General features: G+C 47.5%; 1 long non-coding RNA gene across 1 annotated transcript; it reads right to left on the reverse strand.

The window, feature by feature from the left end:
• Nucleotides 1-214: 214 nt before the first annotated feature.
• Nucleotides 215-11,172, reverse strand: LOC135280033 (uncharacterized). Its single transcript, XR_010347122.1, has 3 exons — nt 10,418-11,172; nt 9,939-10,328; nt 215-1,755 (listed from the first exon to the last, which is right to left on the reverse strand). It is a non-coding gene; the product is annotated as an uncharacterized LOC135280033 (long non-coding RNA).
• Between the last annotated feature and the right edge of the window lie 1,203 nt (nt 11,173-12,375).

Here is a 12,375-nt window from a genome sequence, read left to right on the forward strand (position 1 = left end):
AGCCACCCGTGAGGGACAGGCCCTGCTGGCCCAGGCTGGGCTCAGGGCTTGGCCTTTCTGCTTCCTGCAGCCAGCCCGGGCCTTGCTCAGCATTGCAGTTCCCTGCCAGAGCCTTGGGCTCCCTGCACTCCTGGCCTCAAGGATCTGCTCTCAGCAGTCCCTGGGGAGCCTTTGGCACTCCCTGCCCTCACTGGGGCCCAGTGATGCTCCAGGGGACTTGGAGTTTTGCTTCTGACTCCTTGAGCAGCTTCTTCAGGCTTCTCTCAGTGCCTGAGGGTCATGGACTCAGCCACAAATCCACTGTGGGAATCATTAAAATACAGTAAGCCCTTGGGGCTCTTTCTCTTCCTTCAGTGCTCTTCAAGTCTTCAGGGCTTGTGCAGCTGACTGGAGTCAGTTTGGAGTTATATTAAGGAGGAAGATTTCAAACTACAACTCATGACTTTTTTCTTTTAATTAAGTGAGATGTTGAGTGCCAGCAAGGTAAGCCTCCCCAAGCTACAAGGTCTGCCTTTGATGTGTGAAGGGATACCAGGCCATGCTACATCCCTGCAAATAAGAAACACATCCTGTGGCAACTGAAGTGGGTAGCTACCGGACCGAGAAATTATGGAAGAGGTGCAATTACACCATTGGTTCTGTTTTTTGTAAGTGGGATGGTATGGGGAGATGTCTCTCCTGATAGTTTATTTTTCTCTTGTAATTTTGGGTCTTTCACCTTCTTCCCATTTCAGACGGTAATAAAACCTTACACAAAAGTCCATTTTTACAGAGTTGAGAATTTTTACCTCCTGGAGTTCAAGTGCTGCATGCAGAAGCTTCTGGGTCCATTAGTCCCAAGCATCGACAGGTTGCACTTGCATTTGCCTTTAGGATTGTCATCTCTCACACTGGGGGTGGAATTGTCAGTTATTGGCCAGACATCTGTAGGCAACCCCACTAGGAAGGTGGAGAGGGGGTCGTCAGGGCTAACAACAGGCACAGGGTGTCTTGTTTCATGGCTTTTGCTAGAGGTATCCATATGTTGTGCTTTGGTTGTGGAGCTACCCATCCACTCGTGAGGAGCATGGTTGCAAACAGGCTGAGGAAGGTGAGTAGAAGCTTCTTATGTGTCATCTTCAAAAGAATTGTCTAGTGCAGGTACTAGAGTCGCTGTCTGGTGGTTTTTGTCCTGGGGTGGACTTGGGGGTTCCTTTGGTGAATCCACGCTCAGTGGCTGCAGGTAGGGCTTGATGTTCTTAGCTGGGACACACGAAGGTCCTTTACCACAAATGGTCTTGTTGTAGCAGTTTGGTCTTCAGGTCCTTTGATGTTGAAGAGTTCTGCACTTTGGAGACTATCACTGTCACCTCTGATCCTGGACAATGTTCCCGCATTAGCTCTGAGCACCCAGTTAGGAGGCCACTTGGAACGTGAGATACTTGTCACATCTGCTCCCATGTCCACAAGCCCTATCAAAACAATATGTTCATTGGTAAGTTCCAGAGTGCAGGCGATTTTTGGTTGATCATGACTTATCACCTGGGTCCACATCACTAGTGAAGCGTCACCAGCATCCTGTTCAAGGAGTAATATGGCTTGGGCAATTGTTAGTCATTGGGGTGTAAAACAAGGTGGGTCAGGAGACAGGTCCAACACTGTAATTTCTTTTTGTGAGGCGACTGAGAGTACAGATGACAGTGTGAAAAATCCTTCAGTCCTTGATCAGCAGTTTCCAAAGATTAATAGTTCACCAATCTTCAGGCCCCAGCTGTCCTGTGGATATTGCATGGACAAAATAGTCAGTTAAAACTATTACAAGCAAAGCAGACTTTGCACTCACCAACTCCTATTTTGCCCCTGGTGATAAGGTGTTTGGCAACTGGGAGATGAGGTGCTGGACTTCAGTGCTATGGGATCTGTCAGGGATGTTTGTGTTATTTGACCCTCGGTGATTGTAGGCATCATCACCTTCAACATTTGTGTCATAGCGTGAGGCCACCTTGCACTCAGGTGGTATTTTTTTGATGGCTGCTTGGTGTAGCTACCTTTTTAGAAATTCCGCTTAATTTGATGTTGATTTCCATTAGGGAGTGGATACCCCCCTCCCCTGGTGACAATCTTTTCTAAAATGTCTTTGTTGACCATACTGGAAGCATATTTTGGGCCCTGTAGATGTTGCTGGGGTCCCTTAAAGGGGGAATTGCATGGCCACTAGGGCCTCTGTAACTCCTTGCCCAATGGCCTGGGCTTGTACGGCCACTACATGTTCTGTTGTCCTGAGGCAATTACAGCCTCAATCATCGGCAAGATTGTGGGTTCTGGCTCTAGTGGAAGGGCATGCAGCCCTTTCTTACATTCCGGGTTGGCATTGGCTAACTTCTAATGAGTTTAGTAATTAATTTTGAGTCTTTTCATCCCAGACTTGTTTCTCTAGTGCCTGTTTAAGGTGATCAATAAATTTCATGTAAGGGTCTCCAGGTTCTTGACTTATGTTTACATAGTCCAAACTGGGGGTGCTACCATCTGGTACCTGGATTAAAGCTTTCAAAGCCATCTCTTTTGTATCATCCAATACTTCTCTGGGGATACCTGCTGCTTGATCATCTGGCAGGCTGTGGTGTTATTTTCCAGCTAGATGGTTGATTGTCAATTCCACCCTTGCCTCATTATAAGCATAGTCTGCTACAAATTGATTTAGTAAACACTTCCATCTCCCTTCCCACACGGTATATTCTGTAGGTGACAACAACATAGCCATAATATATTTTAAATCGTAGGGGGTTAAGACATGTGCTGTAAACATTGGCCCTCATTAGGCTGTTAAAATAAGGTGAGTCGCTCCCATGCTCATTAGCTGCCCTGTGGAAGCCCAGGGCACCAGGAATATTTCTCTCTCTGCTCTGCCATGTCCTGATCCCCAGGGGAGCACTGACTTTGACCCTGATTCATGGAGAAAGTTTTCTAGAATTCAAGATAGATTAGAGTCCACAAAAGTGTGAAATAGATTATAGAGAGTAGTGTAGGTGCATCACTTGCTGAGAAATTTAGGTTTTGGGATTTTTAGTATGTTGTGGGTGGAAGCAAGATGGAGGGCACAGGGTGTTGTCCTGGGTTTCTTCTTCATGCTTCTTCTTCCTTCTTCTTCATGGGTTTGGGTGGCATTTTGTAATTGGGCAGAAAAGTCTGCGTTGCGGGCCCTTTGGGAGCAGTTATTGGGTTAAAAGGGAACATAATCTAGGTGTCAGTTCTTAATTGAATAGTTTCATCTTAAAAGACCTTGTAACAAGAGATTGTTGGCCATTTTTTGCCTTCTAATGAAAAGCTGCTGAACTCACAGTAGTGAGACTGTTTTACAGATAAGAAATAATAAACACTTAAGTCTGAACATGAACTACTGTCTCAAGTGCTTTCAATCCAGACACAGAGAAACCAACAACTGGGACCCCCACACTGGGGAATGGCCTTACAAGTGTGGGGAATGTGGGAAGAGCTTCAGCTGCAGGTCCCACTTGATCTGCCACTGGAGGATCCACACTGGGGAACAGCCATACAAATGTGAGGATTGTAGGATGACCTTCAGCCAGAGGCCCCAGCTGATCATCCACCAAATGATCCACACTGGGGAGAGGCCCTACTGTTGAGAGCTTTGTAACAAGCTGGCTCCGAGCTAAAGCTCACAGTGAGATTAATTTGACCAAGATACAGAATGAAGGGAGTTGCTATCCCAATTAAACTGTGTCCTTGGCCCACGGATGAAGTAATGCACAGACACAGGTGGTGGAGCAAATAGCCTGGGAAAGTGGAATAGTTATACTAAAAACAGCACGTAGTTAGCTGATAGCTAGTTAGCCAATGGTGAGCTGGGATTTTGCACTATGCATGAGCTAATTAAAAGGTGTATAATAATCGGTGATTCGGGAATAAAGACGAGACTTGTCGATCATCATATGGTGAGCAAGTCTTCCTTCTCCATCAAATGGCTGACCCCGACGTCGACCGTAAGACGACTACGGACGGACACGGCTGCCACGGATGGGGAAGTAGGAGTGGGTCTCTCTGAAGCAAGGGGGGAGACGGCAAACGACCACTGTGGGGTCGCGGCCCTGAGAGCTGTATAGACAGTCTCAGCCTACGTGCTGCCGAAGTCTGTAAGCCTTGCAACAGCGCTGATTAAAAATTGAAAGGCAAGCAGCATATGATTTATTTATTTGCTTTTTAAAAAAGCAGCAGATTAAGGACATAGACTTGCAGAAAGAGCTCCCGCAGTTGTTAGCTTGCGGGTGTGCACAAGGAGTTTCTCAAGATCCTTGTGCACTACATAAGTTAATAGAGTGGCGTAAGTTCGGGACCAGGAGGGCGGTTACGCGCGCCGCGGGAGAGCCCGGGGCAGACGTGGCGGCGAGAACGCGTATGGTGGCGGCGGCGTGCTCGGTGCCGGCGGCGGTTACGCGCACCGCGGGTCCAGTGACGCGCACGGTGACAAAAACTCGCACGGCAGCTGTCCGTGGGGAAAGCGCACAGATCGCGAGGGGGGTGCCGGCCAGGGCCAAGCCAGCCAAAGCGAGACGCGGGGGCCGAATACGCGGCAGCGATAAGCGCAGTGCCGGTGCTAGCGGCGGCGGACGCGCACCAGTAACGCGAAACCCGAAAGCTGGAACTAGGAGGGCTTTTTCACTTTTTGCAAGCGCACAAAAGCACCAGCGGTGTGGGACGTGCTCCCGCTGGCTGCGGGTGCTGGCGCAGAGCCAGGGGGAACCAGCCCGAGCGGAGATCCAGGCAGAGCGGAGCCCAAAGGAGATCGGGGCTGCGCGGGTCCGGGCGAGGGCGTTCCTTTCCGCACCCCCGAGGTGGCGCAGGCTGAAGCTGTGCCCAAGCAGGCGGAGACGGGCGCGAGCAGACATTCCTCAAGGCACCGCCCTGTCACAGCTGCCTGGCAACCACAGCAGCCAGCCCATCGCAGCAATTCAAACAAGTGTCTGAGAAAAAACAGGGCAGGAATTTCCTTCAAGATCAGGATAGAAAACTTCTGAAACTTCACACAGTGCATCATACAGCAGATGTTATACAAGGCATTTCACCCAACTGTTCCACAGACTTTACAATTAGTTTACCAGTTTTTTTTTGTAAATGTGTTTGCTTTTTTAAAAGTGATTGAGTATTTGGGTTTGATGGCTTTAAGTTTGATGACTTCATTGCCTTTCCCTTACCTGAGGCAGGAACAACCTTTTAGGGGGGCAGAGTCTAAGTAAACTTCCTAGTTTCTGTTTGGACAACATGTGAGAAGATTTAAACTGTAATATTTCTGTATACTATGGTTTTTATAGTCTTTGCTCTCTTCTATTCATTAAGAGATGGCATTAGATAAATGGATATAAATGTGCTAATTGTTTTTGTACTGTCCTTATTTTAAGTGAAATTATTTGTGTTTAAAATTATCTGTCATCTTTCTCAGTTTTGTTTTAAAATATTTATCCAAGATTCAAGGTTTTAAGAATTGTTGATGTTGAGTTTATAACCTTTGTTATTTCTAGTTTTTGTAAGTAATGCTGATAGATAGTAATTGTTGTTAATATTACATGAATGCTTAAAAAAGGGGTTGTCTTAACTTCCTTGAACACTTGCTGTTGATAAATTGATTACATTATGTAAATTCTCTAATTTTTGTGATAAGAATTATTATTAAGGTATTGTTGTAGTATTTACAGCCGGCTTTCATGTGTTTTTCTATTTTTTTGTGTGATCACCTGCAAGACACGTGTCTCTTCAGAATCCTGTCTTTTTATTTCCTAACTATTTAGATGTTTCTGAAGGTTTTTAGCCAAATTGCCAGTTTTGTGGTTCTTTTAATTATTATTACAGGAATACTCCAGCAGAGAATTCAAGAAGTTTGCTGTGTTTGGAAAATCTTTGTCTTGACAGAAACTTCAGAAGGATTCAATTATTTGCTAGTTTAATTAGTTTGTAACCCTAAGGTTTCTTGTTTATAACAGTTGTTTTTAAAAGCCCTGTTTAAAAAATGTGTTAAGTGACACTCACCAATTAGAGTTCGGGCTCTGGCCAAGTTCTAACTCTATTTGGATGGAGTGACTGACAATCAACCCAGATGTTTTCTGCATCAAAAAGTATTCAAGTCCTTCTGACTTGGCAATTTGACCATCTATGACGGCTGAGCCATTTTCAGAGGTGATTTGGAGAAACATGAATCCGGACATGATTTCTCCAGTTCTCTGTCATTTTAAGGTTTGTCAGCTGTCGCAGACTCTGGGATAAGAGTTCAGTGTTGTAGTGTTTAGTAATTTTCTGATCTTGTATGTGTTGTTAATTGTGTGTATTATCTAAATTAATTCCTAATTACTCTTATCATTACTCTTATCTTAACATTTCTTTATGTAACATTACAAAATGAAACCAGGACCCATTCTTCACCTCCAGGATTTTGAGAAGATTCTTTAGTCCTGCAGGGATGTGGGATTTATTTCTGTTTTAACAGGTGCCCTGTCTCAGCTTGAAAAGAAAACGGGGGAGCTCAGGGTATTGGAGTAGCTCTCTCCACCACTACAGCAACAGAGAACTGTGAGACTGAAAATTGAAATGATTGCATCCCTCATAAAGAAAGGACGTTTTAGGGCAATCCAAGTTACAGGAGCAGAGCCTTCCACAATACGATTGCCCATCAAAAAGGACACGCTTGACTGGTATTTGGTGAACTCTGGGGAGCTCCAGGAAGCTCTTTTAGGAGCTGGAGCTGTCGTGGAGACTAGGAAACTGCATCCTAGTCCCCTCCAGTGGATGACAGAATGGGACTGGATAACAAAGCCCATTCGGAGTCTGTCACCATTAAGGGGGGCTATCACGGCCTTTACGGACGCTGGTAAAAAGTCCAGGAGAGCAGCCGTGACATGGAAACAGCAAGGACAGTGGCGACAACATTTGTTAGATGCAGATGCCAGGGACAGTCTACAGACATTGGAACTTTTAGCTGTAGTATGGGCAATGATGAATTTAAAAGGTCCTTTGAATATTGTGACTGACTCCCTTTATGTAGCAGGAGTAGCTGCCAGGGTACTATACTGGGGGAGGGGATATCTTTGTGTTTCTTCTCCAACAGGACCCTTGTGGATCCCCGCGAAATGGACTCGAGCTGTACCAGATGTTCAGGACCGTCGCGGCCTTGCCACCGGAGGACAAAGAGAGGGTGCACAACAAACTGACGCTGATATTGCGACCCTATTTGCAACGCCTGCAGCCCTACTCTAACGATGCGCGATGTGCCTGCGTTCATCTTCCTGACGATTGGATAGAGTGGTGTCAGGACCTTACGGTAGAAGTAAAAGCTCCTCAATCACAGCCATGCCTGGACTGTGGGGACAATAAATGTGCTGCATGGATCGCGCTAGACTGTGGAGGCTGTAATAAGGTGTTTTGGTTGGAGCAACCGACCGTTCGGCAAAACTGGTGCCCAAGCTGCCGATTCTCTTGGAACTTGCAGAACTCGTGGCAGCGAGCACTAAGGGATTTTACAGGGCTTGATTTGGGAGGATCGTTAGGCTTGTATGAAGCCCCAGAGCAAATTATCTTGGCATATGTTACTTGGCAACTTAAGACCTTGTGTGAGCGAGCTGAAACAGGTAGTAGTAGCCACACTTTTACCTGGAGGGGCAGTGAAAAAAGCCATGAATTTGGGCAAGCAATTAGGCTGCTGGGCCAAAGGCGAGCTGAACGCCACCTCCCAGGTATTGGACATGCTGTCTCAAGATGTACAAAGTGTAAATCATGCAGTATTGCAGAATAGAGCAGCAATCGATTTCTTATTATTAGCTCAAGGCCATGGTTGTGAAGAATTTGAGAGTATGTGTCGTATGAATTTATCAGATCATTCTGTATCAATACATGCAAAAATTAAAGAGCTCCAGAAAGGGTTACACACCCTGAAAGAGGATGATGGATTGGGATTAGAAGGATGGTTAAAGAGCCTGGGACTAGGCCCTTGGCTGAGAATAATGATCATGTATGCTATAAGGATATTAGGTGTCATAGTATTGCTAATGCTTGTATTACCATGCTTGCTTAATTGCATACAAAGAATAGTGAGTCAGATGATGAAAAGGGCTTGGAAAACAACACTTCTAGCCCAAAAAGAAAACGGGGGAAATGTTGAGAGCTTTGTAACAAGCTGGCTCCGAGCTAAAGCTCACAGTGAGATTAATTTGACCAAGATACAGAATGAAGGGAGTTGCTATCCCAATTAAACTGTGTCCTTGGCCCATGGATGAAGTAATGCACAGACACAGGTGGTGGAGCAAATAGCCTGGGAAAGTGGAATAGTTATACTAAAAACAGCACGTAGTTAGCTGATAGCTAGTTAGCCAATGGTGAGCTGGGATTTTGCACTATGCATGAGCTAATTAAAAGGTGTATAATAATCGGTGATTCGGGAATAAAGACGAGACTTGTCGATCATCATATGGTGAGCAAGTCTTCCTTCTCCATCACCCTACGAGTGTCCTGAGAGTGGGAAGAGGTTTCACACCAGATCCCATCTCCTCCAGCACCAGTGGACTCACACTGATGAGAGGCCCTTCCGCTGCCCCGACTGCGGGAAGGGCTTCAAGCACAGCTCCACCCTCATCACCCACCAGCACATCCACACTGGGGAGAGGCCCTATGAGTGTCCCCAGTGTGGGAAGAGCTTCACCCAGAGCTCTGCCTCGACCAGACACCAATGCAGCCACCGGTAAGGGAAGTTCTGCATGTGTTCTGACTGCAGGAAGAGCTCCCTGCACTGCTCCAACTCCATCCCTCACAGGAGAACCCATGTTGCACAGAGCCCTGGTGACCCACATTCCCTGAGATCCATGTTGGGAAGACACCTGGATGGTTATCCTTTTGGTTTGGCCCTAATTTTCTTCTGATTTGTCTTTGTTGCCTAAAAACATCTGAAATAAGACTAAAAAGAAAGTAAATTATCAAAATGTCTAAAGTCCCATCATTCAACAGGTGTTTCAGGTGCAATTTATGGTTTGGGGACATATTCTGGGGGATTTCTGCATTCATGAGGGATTTCAGAAAGTGTTCTCCATATCTTTGCAATCCAAAAGTCAAGATGGATTGATCTGTCACCTCAAAATGACTCAATACCACTAAAAATACCAAAACCACAATTGTACCCCAAAAGGGCTCAATCCCACCTCAAATTGCCTTGTTCCCTCCTCAAAAATACTCAGTCCCCTGTAAAACTTACTCAGTTCCACAGCCTCCAGGGTGAGATGGGGTTGGAATGAGATTGGGACATCCAGATTTGAGGGTATGGCTTGGGGATTGTGTGGGATGTATTTTGATAGTAAATAAAACTTCTAGAATTATTGATTTCTGTCCCATTCATTTTCCGTCAGTTCCATTTCTGTTTTCAGAGTGCCACATTCTCAGTTGATTGTGTTTGTGGCCTCCTTTCTCTCCTGCCTCTCTTTGCCTGCTCTGTTTCTCTCTCAGTGTCCCCCTTGACCCAGGCCAGCTCCCACAAAGACCCTGCCCTGATTTAATTCCTCATACACAAGCTACAACAACCATGGGTGAAGTTATGAAGGCTGGCAGTGAAATGTCACTGTAAGATCTTGCTCCACTTGGCTTTTGGCACCTTCTTAAGAGTTTTGCCTTTGAGGGCAGGAACATCTTTTCCTGGCTGGGAACTGGAATTCCAGCCCCTGGGAGTGTGTGCCATGGATCCCAGAGAGGCATTCCCGAGGCTGCCAGGGTGCTGCTCCTGCCGTGCCTCCCAACGAGCTGTGCAGGGCCAGGGGACAAGGTCCAGCAGCTCTGTTGGTTCTGCAGTGCCTCAATGGCCCCTGGTTCCATGAGTTTCTGTACTGCCAGCAGTGCTTCCTTGGTTCCCATGATGCCCTGCTGTGTCACCATGGATATTTGGTGCCATGAAGTTCTTCAGTGTCACACTGGCCTACCTCGCTCCATGAGCTCCCGCAGTGTCACAGTGGCCTCCTTGGATGGGCAGTGTCACCAGGGACCATTGGCTCCATGCAGCCCTGCTGGGTCACCATGGACTCCTTGGTTCCATGAGGTTCTGGGGGTGTCTCCATGGATCCACAGTGTCACAATGGACCACTGGATCCACGTGGCCCTGCTGTGTCACCATGGCCCCTTGGTTCCATGAGACCCCAGTGTCACAATTGACTCCTTGCTTTCACATACCCCCTTCAAAATGGCCCCTTCATTCCAAGAAGAACACAAAAGTTTTGTAGAAACATTGAGCAAATCCTGCTTAGCACACCTGGGAACATCTGTTTGCATTCAAAAGAGAGGTTAAAGGTGATGATGGCACCAGCAGCTTCCATCTGCAACAGAGATCCAAGGAAAGGACAGGGACAGAGAATTCAGCTGCAAGACTCAGAGAATTCTGCTTCCAGAGATCATTTCTGCTTACACTGTCCCTTGTAGAAAGGTGACACCATTCCAGGCAGCCTGGACTGAGCAGGTGGTTCCTGAGTGGGGTTTGTTGTTTAGGAAACCTCTTCAGGCTTTTCCATTCTTTCCTTCCCAACAGGAAAACTTCTCCTGGACCTCTGTGTAGGCAGAGCCCTGAGGAGAGCAGATGGAACATGGTGCAATGGGCTGGGACATGGAGCTGCAGAGCTCAGGGGACAAGGTTCTGCTGCAGGGCACAGGGATGTCAGTGCCAGGTGGGCCATGTCAGACATGGTGACGCTGGGGGTGAGGAGCAGCTTGTCCAAACAGGGTCAGCCCAAAGGGGGCTCGTCCTTCTCTGTGCCAAGACCTCCTAAGGAGACATTCAGCATCAAGATCACCTGGGGAATGCTTCTATCAGCTCTTCTCTGAACTGGAACATAAAAAATACTGCATTGAGTAAACAAGAAAAGTCATGAGGTGCACTTTGAAATCTTCCTCTTTAACAGAACTTCAAACTGACTCCAATCAGCTGCACAAGCCCTGGACAATTGGAAGACAATTAAAGGAAGAGAAAGAACCCTCGAGGACTTTCTGTATGTTAATGATCCCCACAGTGGATTTGTGGCTGAATCCATGACCCTCAGGCACTGAGAGAAGGATGAAGAAGCTGCTCAAGAAGTCAGAAGCAAAACTCCAAGTCCCCTGGAGCATCACTGGGCCCCAGTGAGGGCAGGGAGTGCCAAAGGCTCCCCAGGGACTGCTGAGAGCAGATCCTTGAGGCCAAGAGTGCAGGGAGCCCAAGGCTCTGGCAGGGAACTGCAATGCGGAGCAAGGCCTGGCTTGGCTGCAGGAAGCAGAAAGGCCAAGCCCTGAGCCCAGCCTGGGCCAGCAGGGCCTGTCCCTCACGGGTGGCTCGGGACTGTTTGTGGGGCAGGGGGATGTGTGGGGCAGCAAGGACAAATGCCATAAACCTGTGTGACACTCCAGATCCTCAAGGAACCAAGGGGCCAGTGCGACACTGTGGGAAGTTGTGGAACCAAGGTGATAATTGTGGCATTGTTGGGGCCCATGGAACCAAGGGGCCAGTGTGACACTGAGGGGCCTCTTGGAAACAAGAGGCCATTGTGAGCCTGTAGGTCTTGTAACACCCCAGAACACTGAAATGCTGCGGGGAACCAAAGGCTCCTTTCCTTGAGTTTGGTGCACAGGAGAAACAGCAACCAGATATACTCAACATGGGCAGATGCAAAGAATATTCTTGGTAGGACAGGACCCACAAGGATCATCAAGTCCAGCTCTGAAGTGAATGGCCCACACAAGGATTGAACCCACTATCTCAGTTATCCAAAAACGTTCCACGTAAGTAGGATTATAAGGAGAAGAAATAGAGAACAACAGAAAGACAGACAATCGATAGACATGCATGTAAGTATCAACAGTTCTGTTTCCATTGTTACTAACAGAAGAACCCCAGCAGAAGGCAGGATCCAGACCATGGGCTGGCCTCGTGCTCCAGCCTTTAATCCCCTGGACCTTCATTGGCCCGCCCCTGGGGTGGGACTACCAGTGGCTTGCCCAATCAGAGTCAGGGAAGGCATCAGCTGCTAGTGTGTGATTGATTGGCAGCTCAGCCAATCAGAGCTGGGTTAGCACAGCCCCTGCTGTGTGATTGACAGCTCTGCCAGGGTGGGGTGGGGCTCTGTCCCACCACAAACCAAGGCCTGACCTGGCCCTGGCCCCACACGGGCATTCCGAGCATCCCAAGGTGTCTCGGGACATTGATCTCATCCAGCCTCTGACAGCGACCACGGTGACACTACGGAACCTCATGGAACCAAGGGTCAGTTGTGACAGTGTGGGTCCAAGGACACCATGGTGACACTACAGAACCTCATGGTACCATGGGTGAGTTGTAACAATGGAGATCCAAGGAAACTATGGTGGGACTGGGGAACTTGATAGAATCAAGGAGAC

The sequence above is a fragment of the Passer domesticus genome, chromosome 13 (assembly GCF_036417665.1).
Source record: "Passer domesticus isolate bPasDom1 chromosome 13, bPasDom1.hap1, whole genome shotgun sequence".
In the NCBI taxonomy this organism is placed as follows: Eukaryota; Metazoa; Chordata; class Aves; order Passeriformes; family Passeridae; genus Passer; species Passer domesticus.